We start from the raw sequence: 18,567 nt of genomic DNA on the forward strand, positions 1-18,567 counted from the left end.
ATGAGAGTGGTGTATTGAAATCTCCAACTATTATTGTAGAGGTATCTATCTCTCCTTTCAGTGATAGCACTGTTTGCCTCATGAATTTGGGGACATTCCGGCTTGGTGCATAAATATTTATGATTGTTATGTTTTCTTGATGAATTGACCCTTTTATTAATATATAGTGTCCTTCTTTGTCTCTTTTAATTGTTTCACTTTTGAAGTCTAACTTGTCTGATATTAATATAGCTACTCCCACTTTTTTCTGGTTGTTGTTTGCATGAAATATCTTTTTCCAACCTTTCACTTTCAGTCTATGTTTGTCCTTGTGTCTAAAGTGAGTTTCTTGTAGACAGCATATAGATGGGTCCTGTTTTTTAATCCATTCTGCCAGTCTGTGTCTTTTTATTGGGGCGTTTAATCCATTTGCATTTAGTGTTATTACTGTAAGGGCAGTAGTTTCTACTACCATTTTGTTTTTTGGAATTTATGTCATACCTTATTTTTTCCTCTCCTTTTACCTTTCCCGATAATCTTCATTTCTGCACTCTTCTCCAACTCTCTCTCTCTCCTGTCTTTTCCTATCAGCCTGTAGCACTCCCTTTAGTATTTCTTGTAGTGCCGGTCTCTTATTCACAAACTCTCTCACTGTCTGTTTGTCTGAAAATGTTTTAATCTCTCCCTCATTTTTGAAGGAAAGTTTTGCTGGATATAGAATTCTTGGTTGGCAGTTTTTCTCTTTCAGTATCTTAAATATATCATGCCACTCTCTTCTTGCCTCCATGGTTTCTGCAGAGAAATCTGTACTTAGTCTTATCGACTTTCCCTTGTATGTGATGGATTGCTTTTCTCTTGCTGCTTTCAGAATCCTTTGTCTTTGACATTGGGCAATCTGACCAGTAAGTGTCTTGGAGTAGGTCTATTGGGATCTATTCTAGTTGGGGTACGTTGTACTTCTTGAATCTCTAATTTTCTGTCTTTTATAAGAGTTGGGAAATTTTCAATGAATATGTCTTCTATTACTCTTTCTGCCCCTTTTCCCCTCTCTTCTCCTTCTGTGATACCCATAACATGTATATTTGTGAGTTTCATGTTGTCACTCAGCTCCTTAAGACCCTACTCATATTTTTCCATCTTTTTCACCGTCTGTTCTTTTGTGTGTAGGAATTAGAATGACCTGTCTTTCAGTACACTGATCCTTTCTTCTGTCTGTTCAAATCTACTGCTGTGTCCCTCCATTGTGTTTTTCATCTCCATTGTGGCCTTCATTCCCATGAGTTCTGCCATTTGTTTTTAAAGTTTATGAATTCTTCTTTATGGTCATCCAGTGTCTTCTTTATATCCTTCAGCTCTTTTGCTATATCTTCCTTCATTTCATCGAATTTATTTAGCATTAGTTGCCTCCACTCCTGTGTCTCAGCTGAGCTATCAGTTTGTTCCATTGGCTGGTTCATGTTTTCATGTTTCCTGGTATGGCTTGTTATTTTAAGTTGTCTAGGCATCTGATTTTCTTGATTAGTTCATTTTGGAGCTTGTTTTCTTTTACCCAGTGGTTTTCTTGTTAGTTGGCTTTGTTCCCTGGCTTCTGTTATTCAGTTCAACTTATTCTAGACCTCTTACTTAGGTTCTATTTAGTTGATCAGAAATTTTCCCCTCTTGTTTTTTCTGTTTCTTGCTCTGCCTCTATGTAACCTTTTTGTGAGTGGGTCTCCTCAGATATGGTAGACCTAGTCAGATTTCCCAGTCTAGAGAGGCCCAGGTCTCATTGGGAGGGTATGGAGTTTTCCTGAGAATGAGATCCTCCTATGAGGCCTTTAGAATTGGTGCTTTTCCTCTCCTGTCCAGCAGTAGCGATTGCCAGCCTGCAGCTCTCCCACCAGTGTAAGGAGGTATGTAGACTTTAGTTCTCCTGGTGAGTCTGATCCTATTGGGGGTGTGGCTGACTGATGCCAGAATCTGAATTCCAGCCCCTGGGGTCTGAGTTCCCAGAAGGAGGACTGCCAGTTGAGCTGGACATCCCTCCACTCTCCCAATCCTCAGAACTCCAGTTGTCTCTCAGGAGCACTATTCCTGTCTCCCCTCTCCACTTTGGGGCCTCTCCAGGTAGATTCCTTGGTCAGCCTGAGTTGTCAATTAAAGACAGGGGTGGAGACCTTCGGTAGTGAATACAGAACTCAAAGACACTCTGGGTACTCTGTCTCTCCCCAAGCCCAGCATAGTCCCTCAACCTGGGCTTTCCAATTGAAAATAACCACATATATTACTTTTAGATTAAAAAAGAAAATAGAAAAATAAAACAAGAAAAAAAAAGAAAAAAAAGTCTGTTTTAAAAGTCTTTCCCCAGCCTGGAAGTTTTGTCAGTGTCAGAATAGAGCATTTAAAGATATGCTTTGGGCTATTGTCTGATAATTACTCTCCAACAGCTTCAGTTCCACCCCTGCTGGGGGCTATTGAAATGCAAAAAGTTAAGGGATCAGTGAGAAGCCAGAAGGGACAAAATGTAGGGGAAAAATGGCTTTTTTGGAGTCTGGGAATGGGTGCCTGCTTTTACATGCCCCCACTTCTAGGATCCCAGCCCTTCTTTAGCACCCCAGCTCCCAAAATTAGTTAATTAATTTGTTAATTAATTCTACAGTTGAGGCTGGGTTGAGCCTCTCTTCTTGCTCTCAGAAGATTGCTGTTTTGGGGTTTTTTTCCCCCCCTTTCAGGGAGCCAGCAGCAAGACAGTCTGTGAGGTCCGGGTGTGGAGGGGTGCCAGACCCCTGGTCTGGGGAACTTACAATGTTCACTGCAATCTCAGCTTTTCCTCCAATTCCAAACTTGTGTCCAATGTGTGACTGGTTACTGGAGACCCCGAAAACACTGTTTCATATAGTTCTTGGATAATTGCCAGGTGCTCCAGGGGCAAGACAAAATTCTGCTCCTCACCACTCCACCATCTTGCCCCGCCCTCTCCAGTATGACGTTTCTTGATATGGATCTCTTTGAGGTTATTTTTCCTACTTGAAGTTATTGAGCTCCTTTGATATGCAGATTAATGCTTTTCATCAAAGTTGGGAAATTTGTGGCCATTATTTCTTTGAATATTATTTGTGCCTCTTTATTTCTCTTTCCTTATATTCTGGGAGTCCCATAATGCATATGTTGTTATACTTGATGCTGTCTCTGTTAGCTTGAATATATTTTTACTTTGATTACTATTTGTATATTTTTCCTTTGATTTTACTTCTCATAGTATTTGACCTTAGACATTAGAAATGATGAATAAGGTTGTCATTTGGAGCTTAAATTCTATAAGCATATAGGAGAACAAATTTCAGCTCTGAATGAGATTGATTTCAAGGTCAGTGAGAATTGATTTATCCTGATGAGGGATAGAAAGATTAGACCCTGTCCTGCACATATGGAAAAATAAGAGAAAATGTCACTAATACCAATAACAGAGCTCATCCCAACATTGTTCAGGTGGGGATTTCCTGTCAGGCTATCAGTCTGATGATCTTACACTTGCCAATGAATTGGGACCCCTTTCTCTTAATCCTAAAACTTCTGCAAAGCAACAGTGTTGTGTAAACGGCATTAGGCCATGAGGAGGAGGGGAGTAAGACTGTACCTGTACCAGTTAAAGGAAGCAAAACTTTACCGTTTAGAGGAGGTGAAGCTGCAGTTGCACGCATCAGCCAAGCATAACCCTTTTAACAATAACTGCTCCAGGTCCAAGTAAAACTCTTTGTAACCCTTTTAATAACCAATAACTACTCCAGGTCCAAGTGAAACTCTTTGTAACTGCTCCAGGTCCAAGTAAAACTCTGTGAAATTGTTTTTTGTGATCAAGAGCTAACTGCCAACTCTGCTTCTGTTAGAATAGCTTGCTTGCATTTCTAGGATACGACTTCTGTCTATATAAGGCACCAGCACACACAGGTCCCTGCTGCTCACTAAATTCCCTGTGCAGAGGGGGTCAAGCTGAGCAGTCGCTGGCCAGCTAATAAAGGCTCTTTAAATTCTGTTTGGCTTTCTCGTACTTTAACTCGCAGGCACCGTAACATTTGGAGGCCCCAGCGAGATGTCCTCAATGTTTGCTGAGGCTCATCAGTTGAGACAAAGGTCTGACTACCAGCCCTCCCCCAGGGGCCACACGCTGAGAGACGTCCCTCAGCCCCGGCGGAGAATCAGGTGGTCAAGCCTCGAAATTCAAAAATCCGCCTCTGGAGCCATCTGGACATGGGCCCACAATGGTAAGAGATCTCTAATCTGGTCTGGTGGGGTACCCCTTTAGGGTCTTTAGGAAGGCTGGACGCAGCCATAAGTCCGAGACCTGGTCTTGGACCACGATGGTGGCCGGTGGCCTCAGGTTCAGGTTCTGGTTAGTCTCTGTTTTGTGTTTTATTGTTAGTGTCTTTGTTCTGTTCTGTTTCTGTTTTGTCAGCTGTCAGTCCTGCAATGGGTCAGTTTCCATCTGTTTCCGCTTGCTCTCCATTGCAGTGTTTCTTGAAAAATTTCCAGGACATCTGGCAACAAGCTGCAGGGTTGGGAGCCACTGTTAACCCAGGAACTCTCCGGACCCTTTACAAATTCAAATGGCCAACCTTTCCAGATTCTAATTGCCCCCACCCCCAAGGGCACTCTAAATTTGCTAATTACCTTTCAGGTTCAAAGAGTCATTTACGGGAGTGCAGGACACTTGGATCAGATTCCCTATATTGAAACTTGAATCGGCATCTTCACTGACCGCCCCAAATGGCTTAATCATTTTTCTGCATATTGCTGTCCACAGGCTCCAGGAGGGCTGGGGTGGGGGTGAACAGGCCCTTTGGAGGCAGCGGCGTGTGGCTACAGACTCGGGTGTTGCCTTCCTGCTGTGGGACCAGGTGGGCAAGCCTATCCCCATGGTTTGAGCACTGGTAAACAAGCGCTAAAGTGGTGAGCAGGTGCCAGGACCTGCCTCTGGCCAGGGCAAAGGCTTTCCCCTGTAAAACGGGCCGCCAGTGAATTATTTGTCAATGATCAGCAGTCACCAGCTGGACACTGACTGAAGAGAGCAGAGACGGGTCCCCAAGTATGCAAGCCAGGGAGTGGTCCCCAGCATCCTTTGTTTTTGGTATTTCTGTTCTGTCATGGGTCACAGGACATCTGTCTGCTTGTACATCCAGGGGTGTCCAGGAGCCAGTGTGTTCCCAGATCCTGGAGACATGCCATCCCCCTGGGAGGTGGTGTTAACTGCTGGCCTGGTGCTTAAAAAGTGGCTCATGTTTTCTTAGTAACACCACTTGCTTTTCATCTTGCAGCCTCTGACTTCAGAGAATCCTTTTGTACTTTCTAGAAATGGCAGAACACTGTTGGGGAGTGTCAGCCAGAGCCCCACTAAACAGCGTATTTGGGCGTCAGAAACAGCCACATGGAAAAGCCAAGGTCAGGGCGAGGGGAGGTTAGTAAAAACAAGTGGCTTCTCTGCGTTCAGCCAAGAGGTGGGGGTGGGAGCAAAGGCTCCCCATGGGACATGGTAAGCCTCATGTTCTTCCCTGTGACTGAGCTGTGCTGAAGCTGACCCACCAGGTGGCAGCTGTCCCGCTGGAGCCCACCTGTCTATGTCTGAGGCACCATGGTGGTATGAGTGCTGCATGTCCTCATGGGAACCCTGCTGGGGGCCAGAGGCCACTTCCCTGGGCAGGGGGCAAGGCAGGCCACCTGAGGGCAGGGAGGCACAGGCTGCCACTCTGCTCCCTGGGACTAAAATTGTTCAACACCTAAACCATCCAAAAAGCAAGATGTGCTCATTCTAAAGGGCCACCCAAAAGGCCCCCAGTCCTCGATCCCCCACAGGATAGACCCCCTTATCACGGCCCCCACCTTATTCCATAGGACCCTCTGCCCCTAGCGCGAGGCCCTTTCTGGAAATAGTTCAGGTTCCCCCCCTACCCTAAGTTCAGGAGGACCCCTTGTTCCCACTCTGAAGTTTGTAGATATCTTTTAATATTCATTTTTAAAGTAGTTTTATATTGCAAAAGTTTATGGCATGTCATTTAATGCAAAAATAAAACCATTTTACTTCAACGTTATTAAAAAGGTTTGTTTTATTAGGAAGTAAATGTGTTGTTGCAGTGTTTTGTGACCTGTTTAAAGGCTTTTGTTTAACAAAGTGAATGTAAAATACACTAAAATGTTAAGTTGCCATCTACTTTATAAAAAAAGTACTCTCCTTCCAGTGAAGAATTATCACAAAAGTTCATTAAATGAGACTCTAAGCCAGTGTTCTTACTGTATTTTACATGTGCCCCCCTTCGAACTCCCGGCACCGCGGCCCACCTGAAGCCAGGCCTGAGGTGCCATGCCCCTCGGGAAGAGACTCAGTCCTTTATTTGTTCAGGCCCCTAATGCTGGGGCCCAGCTGCTCTACCTCACCGGGCTGGGCAGCGGTCCCTGCTGCTAACCCCCTCCTCAAGGAGGGACCCAGAATTTAGTTTCTGGTCTCTCCATCCAACCCTGCTCCAGCTGAGGGTCAAACCCCCCAAAACGAATCTCTTTGTTAGAGTCCATTTTCTTTACCCATCAGCTCACATGGGACAACTGTCAGCAACTTCTGCAAACCCTTTTCACATCAGAAGAGAGAGAAAACCTGTGCCCAAGAACGGAAACTAGTCGTGGGGCCAGACGGTCTGCCAACCATGAAGGTAGACCACCTCAAGGCTGTTTTTCCCTTCACCTGACCCCGGTGGGACTCTAGCACTAATCAAGGTAAGGAGGCTCTCAAACAGTACTGCCAGACTCTAATGGGGGCTCCCCGTGCAGCAGCATGGAGGCCTACAAATATGTCCAAAGTAACTAAGGTAATTCAGAGGACCAGAGTCCCCTGCCGCTTTTCTAAAATGCCTCCAGGAGGTTTACCAATTATACACCCCTATAGATCTAGAGGCGCCAGAAAACAGGCGAGCAATTAATATTGCTTTTGTCACCCAGTCAGCCCCAGATATAAGGAAAAAGTTACAAAAGTTAAAAGGCTTTAAGGGAAAAGTACTAAGCGAGTTGGTGGGGGTTGCTCAACGAGTCTTCAATAATAAGGAAAGTTCCAAAAACTTAAACAAAAATGGCAAAGGTCCTACTTGCCATAAGTAAAGACCAGACGCGAAATAAAAACCAAGGAAGAAACCAAAAATTCAAAGAAGAGTCGGGAGGAGGTAATAGACTGTCCAGTGGGAAAGGAGGACGAAGAGGGCCCCCTCTAGGCCAAAACCAATGCGTGTTCTGTAAGGAGGAGGGAGACTTTCAGACTCTAAAAAAGGCACTCACTCAGGCCCCAGCCTTAGCACTCCCAAATCTCAAAAAGCCATTCCAGCTGCATGTAGCCGAGGCACAAAGGGCAGCAAAAGGAGTGTTAACACAGCACTTGGGGCCATGAAGATGGGTCGTAGCCTATCTTTTAAAGTGCCTCAATCTGGTTGCGGCAGGCTGGCCTAACTGTCTACACAGACAGCCGGTATGCGTTTGCCGCAGCACACGTGCATGGAGCCATCTACCAGGAACGTGGTCTCCTAACCTCTAGAAAAAAAAAAATATGCCCAAAGCAAAGGAAAATGCTTTCACCAACCAGACGGCCAAAAAAGCAGCCCTAAAACCAGTGAAGCCTCTTCAAGTTTTGCCCCTCCTACTGCCCCGAGTACTAAAAGCTACCCCAACTTATTCAAAGTCTAATATTCGGCTACTCCAGAATCCTCCTACCAAAAGTACTGGGAAAAGACTTAATTTTCCAAACACATCAAAGTACACACTTGGAAAGGACAAAATTAGCTAAACTGCTAAGAACTGACTTTTACATACCTAAGCTTTTTCACGTAGCAAAGAAGGTAAGCAAAAAATGTCACATCTGCGCTCAAGAAAACTCAAGTCATGTAAGTACCCCTGCTGCCCCTGGTCACCACCTAAGAGGTCAAATCCCAGGAGAGCAATGGGAAATAAACTTCATGGAACTGCCTCCTGGACCAGGGAAATATAAGTACTTACTTGTGCTGGTGAACACCTTCTCAGAATGGGTTAAAACCTACCCAACTCGGTCAAAGTCAGCTCAGGTAGTAGCTAAGACAGTATTAGCCAAAATTATCCCTCGGTTTGGCCTACTGATAGCAATGGGGTCTGACAATGGTCCGGCTTTTATAGCCCAAATTACTCAAAATTTGGCGAGAGCATTAAAAATTGAATGAAAGCTACACTGCATTTACAGACCGCAAAGCTCAGGGCAGGTAAAAAAAATAAATTGGACACTTAAAGAAACCCTCACCAAACTTGGACTAGAGACTGGCAAAAACAGGGTAAGTCTCCTTCCATTTACCTTACTCAAAGCTAGTTGCACCCCTTATGTAAAAGGTATTACTCAATATAAAGCCATGTTTGGCAGTCCACCCCCACTCCTCCCCAAGTTAGGAGAAGAGCAGCTCACTTCCCTGTCTAACTCTAAACTTCTCAAGTCCTTACAGGCCTTGCACTACAACTCCAGAAACAACCACTGCACCATCCGCACCCACCACCTAAAATGTGATGCCGCAAGAACAGGGACCCCTACGGCTGACTCTTTAAAATAAACTGGAACTTACCAAAAAGTGGTCAATACGTACCTAGGTGGGGAACGTGCAGAATTGCAAGGCTTTGGCTGTAGGAACCTAAACTTGGAACAGGGACTGTGGGATAGTCAGCACTATATCTGTCCACAAGAAAGTACCTCAGCAGCATGTGGGGGAAAAAATAATTGTTTCTGTTACAGTTAGGGCTGTAAAACTATAGCCCCATAAAAAAATGTAAACCTTCTGTTAAGAGTCACAGGGAATAAAAGGCCAAAAGCTCCTACTAAAAATTGTGCAATTAAAAGCTGTAACCCTGTTACTTTTAAACCACAGCAGTTTTAAAAGAATTCCCAGTGATTGGGGAAAAAAAACGTGAAAATTGTGCCTATATGTATCAGAACTTTAGGTAACTTTCAAGAACAAAAAACATGTTTCCATTCCCCTCAATTCCCCCTATCTACTTCTCCTTACGCTAATTCTTGTGCCTCTGTGCTACTCTGGCAAGAGAGGTAAAAAGCACCTCGGGCTAACTAGCCTCCAATGAGTCAAGCAAGGAGGACCAGTATTAATGCCAGTACCCCTTGGGCTTAAAGTAGCTGGAGCAGCCGCAGTAAAAACCGCAGCACTTGTCACAGAAAACCAAAACTTTAAAATCCTTAGTAAACTCATGGTTTTGCAGTCTCAATATCAACACCTCCCCTCAGAAGAAACAATGATTTAATTCTCCCTAAAAACCAGTGGGGAATGAAGTGGGACCCCTTTCCCTTAATCCTAAAACTTCTGCAAAGCAACAGTGTTGTGTAAACAGCATTAGGCCATGAGGAGGGGGGAGTAAGACTGTACCTGTACCAGTTAAAGGAAGCAAAACTTTACCGTTTAGAGGAGGTGAAGCTGCAGTTGCACGCATCAGCCAAGCATAACCCTTTTAACAATAACTGCTCCAGGTCCAAGTAAAACTCTTTGTAACCCTTTTAATAACCAATAACTACTCCAGGTCCAAGTGAAACTCTTTGTAACTGCTCCAGGTCCAAGTAAAACTCTTTGTGAAATTGTTTTTTGTGATCAAGAGCTAACTGCCAACTCTGCTTCTGTTAGAATAGCTTGCTTGCATTTCTAGGATACGGCTTCTGTCTATATGAGGCACCAGCGCCCACAGGTCCCTGCTGCTCACTAAATTCCCTGTGCGGAGGGGGTCAAGCTGAGCAGTCGCTGGCCAGCTAATAAAGGCTCTTTAAATTGTGTTTGGCTGTCTCGTACTTTAACTCACGAGCACCGTAACACCAATTATGTAGCCAAAACTTTTAATTTCACATAGATTTACCAAAACCATGTATTAATAATATGGCTTATGTTCCCATCACAACATTATGATTGTTTGTTTTGCTTGACAATTATAATTTTCAATGTAATTTGACATGTTTCCTTTTCAGGTTTCTTGTGATTATCAACAACTTGGGGTTTCTGAGTCTGTGATTTTGTGGGCTAACATTTGAACTGTGGCAAATTCATTCAGTAAATGTCAAGTTATGAGGTTTCCTGGTGGTTGCTATAGAAGTGTTCTCTCCTGGCAATACCTTTCTGGAACCCTTATACAGAGGAAACCCCTCTTCATTCAAAATCAACGTGATTCCCTGCCTCCGTGATATGAAGTAACTTCCACAAAGCCAGGAATCTTCCTTATTCTTTTTTATGAATTCATAGTGTCTGGCATAAATTAAGAAAGGAAAAAAAATGCTGAAATGCATTGAGTTGCATTGAGTTGAACAGACTGAATTTTACCACAATAAGATTAACTCAACATATATGTTTAATAATAAATATGATACCCTTCACTTGCCTCTATTACCTAATTATTTATGAACTCGTTTATTTCTCAGCTGATTAATCTGAAAGCTTTTGTAATAAGGGACCATGACTTTTTCCTCTTTTTTTAAAACCCATCATTGCATAGTACAGTGATATTTGTACAGCCCATTTTTAATCAATGACAGTATATTAAAGTATCATCCAAGTAAGTAATCTTACATATGGATACCTAAATGTGAAAACAAAATCCAAGTCCTATTGGACTCAATGAACCACATGAAATTCTGAGAATCAGAGAAGGGCAATCTAATTTTCCATTGGATTTCTAACCCATAACTCCAAATGCTGCATTTGCATGAAAAGACAATTTAACCTACCTGAAAATCAATGTTTTATGTATTATATCACCCTTATGGCACTTACTGGATGTACTTGCATGTTAAACTTTTGGAACATTGACAAGTGTAATAAAAAAATAGATCAATATTTGCCTTAGGAACTTATATTCTAAGCAGTAAAAACAAAACACACAATCACATCTTCATTTCAAAAACTATATATTTGAATTGAAAGTGGCACAAACAGAATCAATTCCACTCTGCATTAACTGAGTCATCCAGTGATGACAATGATAGATTCTGTGGCTGAAAAGGGAATCAATCAATCATGTGCTTGCCCTCCTTCTCTTATTCTTCCCATGATTTGGTGAGAGATGCTTCTGAAGTTTCACTTAACATTTGAGAAACAAGTAAAATGGAATGTATGTTCTGATTACTAACATATGTGCTTTTGTAACTATTTTAAAATTTGCCCTCGCAAGCAAAATTAAGCAGACAAAAAGTATTCAGATGTATTTTAGTGATGTTCAACTAATGGGAGATTTATTATAAAGTATAAAAAGAATTTGCATATAAGTGCTATGACATTTCTCCTAGAGGACTTAAGAGTTCTGTTGTAATTTTACTAAGGATTTAGTTATATTTTCAGATGTATTGTTCTTTGTTTCAAAGCCAGAACAGCAAAACTCAGCCCCTTAATTGCTGCAAGTGTACTCTGTCTTTAAAATTCAGCACAAATGATAAATGTAATAAATGTGCAGTTTTATACAACATAATGTCTTATTTCTGAATGTAGAATTTTTTCAGTTATTTATGAGACCCAAGTTATTAGCTAGAATAATTATGAGCTTATGAGCTGTAAGTGATAAAAGCAGAGGAGTATTAATTCTTAAAGGCTTCATACAGTCTAACATGGTAACACAGATTCTGTTTTTAATTCAAATAATGCTAAATGTTTCTCTGTTTCTCCAGTTGGGTCATATGAGTTAGTAACTCTGCTTTAATGTGGAGCTCATTTAAAAATGCTACAAGAGATATTTTTAAAATAATGCCTATATAAGACTACATAGGAGTTTTAATATATGTATTTGCTATTTTCAGGGAAGATAAGGCAAGTCAGAGAACATAAGAATTGGTATTCATAACATGAGATTCTGCATGGTAGTTATGAAATTTAGATAACCAGTTTCAAGTCTTCTCATAGCAAAAGACTAATTGTGATAGAAACACATTGGTAACAATCATACATCATCTCCACAAAAGACTGAGAAGTAAAGATTTGTGTTACTTCTTCACAGTTGTTTAAAAGAACTGCTTGGATTCCATATGTTGGTTCCTTAGCTTCTTCATATCTTCCTTCACATCTTTATTCCTCAGTGTGTAAATGATGGGGTTAAGGAGAGGAGTGAAGACAGTAAAAACACAGAGATAAATTTATCAATTGGGAAGCTCTCAAAGGGCCAAATATATATGAAAATCAATGGGCCAAAGAACAGAACCACAACAGTGCTGTGAGCACACAGGGTGGAGAGTGCCTTGGACATCCCACCAGAGGCTTGGCGATGGACAGTAGCAAGGATGATAGTGTAAGAAATGAGCAGAAGAAGGAAACAGATAAGTGAGAGCAGGCCACTGTTGGTGAGCACCAGGATCTCCAAAACATAGGTGTCTAAGCAGGCAAGCTTGATCACTTGAGGGAGGTCACAAAAAAATTGTCTGCTTTGTTGGGTCCACAAAAAGGCAGATCAACTGTGAATGCCAGGTGGCTGCCTGAGTGTACAAGGCCAATGGCCCAGGACACCCCCACCAGAATGGTGCACACCCTTAGACTCATGATGGTCGTATAGTGCAGAGGTTTGCAAATAGCAATGTATCTGTCATAGGCGTTGACAACAAGAAGCACCATCTCAGTATCACCAAAGACATGCAAGAAGAAGATTTGTGACATGCATCCCTGGAAGGTGATGGTCTTGTGTTCATTGAGGAAGTCTGAAATGATCTGGGGAGTCTCAAATGTAGCCTGGCACACATCAATGAAGGAGAGATTACTAAGGAGAAAGTACACTGGGGAAAGCAAGTGAGAGTCAGTAATTACTGTGAGGATGATAAGGATGTTTCTCGGCACAGCAGCTCCACAAAACAAAGGCAAGATAAAGAGAAGGAACAGCTGGAGCTCCTGAGAGCTAGACAATCCCAACAAAATGAATTCAGTAACTACTGACTTATTTCTCCATCCATTAACTGAATCTGGACTGCTGAAGTTATCTAGAGGGAAGAAAAATAATTGAAATGGATAAGGATAAGCCCTTCATCTTTCATGCAAATGAAACAGATGCTACAATTACAAAAACTATAAAAATATTATTGTGAGGTTGTAAGGTGGTGTTTATTCACATTATTGTTAAGAAATAGATATTTCTCTGTGATTATTTGAATAATTATGAGTTATTCTTTTTTTCTTTAACACGGCATCCTTTCCTCTATTACCTGTTTGAAGAATATTACATGCATTCTGTTACACAAACCAGAAAGCTGAGAGTTCATTCTAGATTCTTTTCTTTCACAGCCACACAGTCACCAAGCCTTGTGGATTCCGTCTCATTTATCTCTCACTGTTGGTCTCTTCCTTTATTTCCTCCCTTGCTGCCACCATCAACATGGATTGATGCAATAGGTTAAAAGCAAGTCCCCCTGCCCTGCTGTGTCCCCTGATTTTTTTTTTTTTTAACAAATATTCCCCTTTCCCAGGATGAATTATTCTTTACTTTGGGGTTTATGTCTTCTCAAACTGGATAGATGATAGATAGATGGATAGATGATAGATAGATAGATAGATAGATAGATAGATAGATAATAGAAAAAATATATGAGAGAGAATACGTTTATCTATTTAAAAAATAAGACAACCTAGAAAGAGGAAAGAACTTGAGAGAAAGTAATATTTGCCATCATATTCTAAAAATTTTTTGCAGAATTGTGCAAATTCTCCATAGTATTTTGAAAGTCACACATTCTGTACTTATACATTCATATTGTGAATAGTAGAAAATGATTCTAGAGACTTCTACAAAATCTTGGAGGGAGAGGAAATGTAGGCCAAGTGAAAAGCCATGGAAATCAGCATAGTTACTTTAGTAAAAGATATGATGAAGGAGTGGGGATGTGGCCATATGTACTAGTTAGGGTTCTCTAGGGAAACAGAATCAATGAGAGGTATCTATGACTATAAAATTTATAAAAGTGACTCATGCAACTGTGGGTATGCACAAGTCCAAATTCTGTAGAGCAGTCAGCAAACTGTCAACTCCAAGGAAGGTGTCCGATGAACTCCTCAGGAAATGAACTGGCAAATTCGATGAACTCCTCAGGAAATGCTTTGCTGGGCAGCCGAAGAAGAAGTGAAGGTCCTCTGTCTGTCTCGCTTATAAGTCTTCAACTGATTAACTGGATTAAATTCATCCAATTGCATTGTCTCATTGTGGATGACATGCCTTTTGGTGAGTCATCAGTCACAGCTGCAGTCAATTGACTGATGATTTAATAAACCAGCCTGTTGGTTTCTTAACCAGCCACAAATGTCCTCACAGCAATTGTTAGGCCAGTGCTTGCTTGACCAGACAGCTGGGTACTATCACCTGGCCAAGTTGACACATGAACCTAACCATCACACAATATATTTAATATACCTGCAGTGATAATAATAGAAAGAAATTAATTTGAAACAAGTTAAGCTAGCATGAGCAAGAGATTGCTCTCATTTTTTCTTTATTAAAACAATATAGATTTTACATTAAAGAGTTAGGAAGGATATCAGTGAAAGAAATAGCTTCCTAGAACCTTGGAAATATACATTCTTTTTAATTAAAAAAAAATGGTTCTTATAGTTTCACAGTTGCACTTTCTACCTTTCTCAATATGATTTCCCTTTAACAGCAGTTGTATATAATACTGTTCGATCTGTCCAGCTACCTAGTCTTCAAAGATGAAACTGTATGCAATTTTAATTAACGTCATATATTTTCTAATTGAATTTATATTTGAACTATTTATCTTTGCTGAGGTTTTTATAACCTCTTTGTTAATAGAGTCATAATAGCAAAAGTGTTTTCCAAAGCCTATTGAAAATGATCTCTGATGTAACTAATTCATCCTACAGATAATGGAACACCTATGCTGTACCCAGCACTATTATAGACTCTAGAGACAAATCAATAAACAAAAGTGGAAAACTTCCCCACTCTCATGTAGCTTACAGCCTAAGGAAGACAAGTGGGCTGTTGGAGGGAATTAACATATAAATAAGTAAATATACATATTTTGTTAGTAGTAAGATGGAAAAAATAACGCAGAGCAAAAGGGTACAGACTATACCTGGGTGGTCATTAAAAGCTTCACTAAGCAGGTATATTTTAACAAAAACTGAGGAAAATGAAGAGCAAGCATGAGGAAATCTGTTGCAGACAAAGGGAATATCAAGCAAGTGCAGTAGCCCTGTAGCTTATTTATGTGAAATAAATGTTCTCTTGGAAAATATCTGGAAAATTTGGAGGTTATCAGAGATTAAATGAATAGAAATCTAGCTTTAATTTTTATTACAGCCTTGATAGATGCATAATTGGCTATTCTGAACATTATTCTGCGTCGTGGGCTTAAATGTGTTTATAATGTTAGGAAACTATAAACTTAGTCTTTAAATAAGGACTCAGAGAGAACTAACCATTTTATTTTCTGGAATGAAATATGCATATACAATTGCTGTGAACATTCTGTATTTCCATAAAAATGCATGGTTTTACTTTGATAATTTAAAATAAAGTTTAATGATCTACAATTTCCATGAAGAGCCCTTTAAAATGAAGTTCTACGGCCAGCTCTCCCAAGCTGAGAGGATCCCTCTATGTGTTTGTAATGACATTTCATGACAATTAGTTGAGATGTATTATTTATTCATGTCATAATTTTTAAATATTGAAGATACTAAAAAACAAAAAAATTGTTCATTACTTTTTATGGTAAGTCCTCATAGAATCTTATGCTTTTCTATACTGTAGTTATAACTTTGTAGTTAAACCCCAAGTTTTCTATTCTAAGCTATTCTACTTTGTCTCTAATTATTCTCCATTGAATTGACTTTGTTCAGCTGGACAACTACAGGCAGAATTTCTCTAAAACAATTCAAAGGTATATTTTCCTTATTAAGGACAAATCATCATCCTTATTCAAAGTTGTGTGATTTGCCAGTCTCACAAAAAGACAATAATTGAAAATTTTCACAGCATGCTATGATGTACAGTATGTAATTTGAGATCAGAAGAGCTGCGTTTAATTCTTGGCTTCACTACTTTTTATGATACTGTTTTTCATTCATTCAATCATTCATTCATTCATTCAACTTTCTGAGCACCTATTATGACTTTCTGCCAAGCACTTTGCAGGCCTGGGGATATAACAGTGACCAAACTTGATGGTATTTATGTCCTTGTGAAATTCATCATGACTTTCTGATCTTTTGACTCCTTATCTGTGTTAGCATATAGTTGAACAAGCTTTGAAAACAATAAAGGGCTATATAAATTTTTGTTGTGTTAGCATACTATTTAAAATGAAAATAACGTAATAAAGTTTGACCACCACCCAGCTAAAGTCAATCAAATTGGAAAAATATATGCTTCTAATTTAGATTCATAATCTGGGAGATCTTAAAAGACCAAAAATAATATTAAAAAGAAATAATACTAAATGAAATCATTTTTTTCTATAATAAACTTATAATTTGTTGGAATAATGAGGTAGAAATCAGACAAAAATGAAGTAAGAGTCTAAAGAGAAGCTGAGTAATAGGATTGCTTACAATTCACTCTGTGCTCACCTGTAATTACTTCAGTCTTGAGAGTTCTTTCACTCTTATCTGTAAAAGAAGGAAAGTGAGATTAAACCAGAGCCAGAATTTTGGCCCTAGAAGTTTTCAATGTGTGAGAGAGGAGAGCGTTCTTTGATGTTTCATAATGAAATCCACGTCAGATTTCAAATACAGAGGTAAATGGATAGTTAGTGACCTGAGTTGGACACATTTGGAAAATAACTTCATGTCTCTACCTAAGCCAAAGATAACACTGAACACGAACCAGTCTTTCAGTTAAAGAATAAAGTGGTATTCGTATGTAGTAGTTTCCAGACTTGGAAATTCATTTGACTCAGTTAGGAGTTTCAACTAGGAGCACTGTAGAATGCATTCCAGGCAAGCAAAAGAGAGAAGTGAAATTAACAAATCGGGAGGGTAAGTTGTAGCAGATTTTCTTTGGGTCAAACTCTAGGTTGTTCAAAATAGATCAACAAACAATAATGCAAAGTTCTTCCTGCTGGTGACGGAGATGTGAGACAAGAAAAGAATCAATAAAAGATATGGAAAAGAAGGAAGATTTGGCAATGAAGGTAACTATATTTATATGAGGAAATTCACTCTTTTTCTCTGCATAATTAATCAATCCGGGTAAAGGCTTTTGGATATGAAGGACTTTAGTTGCCTTACATTCATGTGTGATTAATCATTGCATATATATATATATATATATATATATATATATATACATATATACATATATATATATCACTCTGATGCAAAAGAATGTAAAAGAATAAAAGCTATGAAAGTCCTCAAGGGTAAAAAAGGTGAAATTACATCATTCAATATTTGCAAAATGCTGGAAGGAAAAGGTTCTGTTACTTGTAATTATAATGGCCAGTATTTTCTTAGTCAATATTAAGCAAAGCCTGTGCTAAACACTTCATGTATTATCTCATTTATCTTTAAAATGTTACAAAGGAAGTATTATTATCTTAACTTTACAGTAAAAGAATCTAAGTCTTAGTTGTAAAGTCACCTTCACAAGGCCACACTGCTAGTGTGGAAGTTTGTATGTGTAAACACATACTTCACTATAGTCTTTTAATTAAGAAAGACTTAATAACTGAGAACGTATCTCTTAACTGAGAAAATCCACCTACTCATTAAATTGACAATTTTGTGTCCCATGTATTTTCTAACATCATCGTACCTATTTCTGGACTAAAATATCAACAGGCTCACCTTTTTCTTGGTGGCTCAATCAATCCCTCGTGCTGGCGGGGACAATAACTAGAGACAGCTTGACATTTTGTTGCAGTTTTTAGAAACTCACACACAATTTCCAAGTTTAAGCACCAAGGTCATGTTAACTCTGGTAATAATTTTAGTCCAGAATTCCTTTAACACTGAAGATAACATCCATTTTAAATATTTTGCTTGATGTGAGTAAAATCCACATGGCATTTATGAAAAATCCCAGGAGAGAACAGCTTGGAAAAGAGAATCCTCCAAAACCCAATTCAAAAACAAAAACAAACAAGAAAACAAAAAAAATTGAGTCCAACTACTCACAAAACAAATATTTAAATAAATCACACCCCTCAAAATCCCAGAAAACCAATCCTATGAATTGCAAGAACCAAATAAAGAATTTCCTTTATGAAGTGCAGTCATCTTGCTGTGGGAGTTGTTAATGCAATTTTGGTCACCTTTCCCAAAATCATGATGTTGAGGACTTTTAAATTGTTGGTCTGCAACTGCAAGTGATGACAAATGTCACAAGAGGAAAAGTAGTGACTCGGAGTCTTGCAACATCTATATTTACTCTCATTTAGTAATCTGTCTCTCTCCATGTTCCTTTTTCCATTTGTCTAAACCATGCCAGTAAGCATTAGCCTGAAGGAAATCAGATTAGAAGAAATATAAACCTAGCAGTAGACCTAACAAAATTGGAACTCTTCTTTACTTCTTCCTTTTCATAGTGATATTTATGATAAAGAAGTGTGTAAAATTCCACCCTAGATAATATTCTAAAAAAAAATCA

General features: G+C 39.6%; 1 pseudogene; it reads right to left on the reverse strand.

Annotated features, from left to right (window-relative positions):
* Positions 1-3,273: 3,273 nt before the first annotated feature.
* Positions 3,274-18,376, reverse strand: LOC119532874 (annotated as a pseudogene).
* Between the last annotated feature and the right edge of the window lie 191 nt (positions 18,377-18,567).

Source organism: Choloepus didactylus, chromosome 4, assembly GCF_015220235.1.
Source record: "Choloepus didactylus isolate mChoDid1 chromosome 4, mChoDid1.pri, whole genome shotgun sequence".
Lineage (NCBI taxonomy): Eukaryota > Metazoa > Chordata > Mammalia > Pilosa > Megalonychidae > Choloepus > Choloepus didactylus.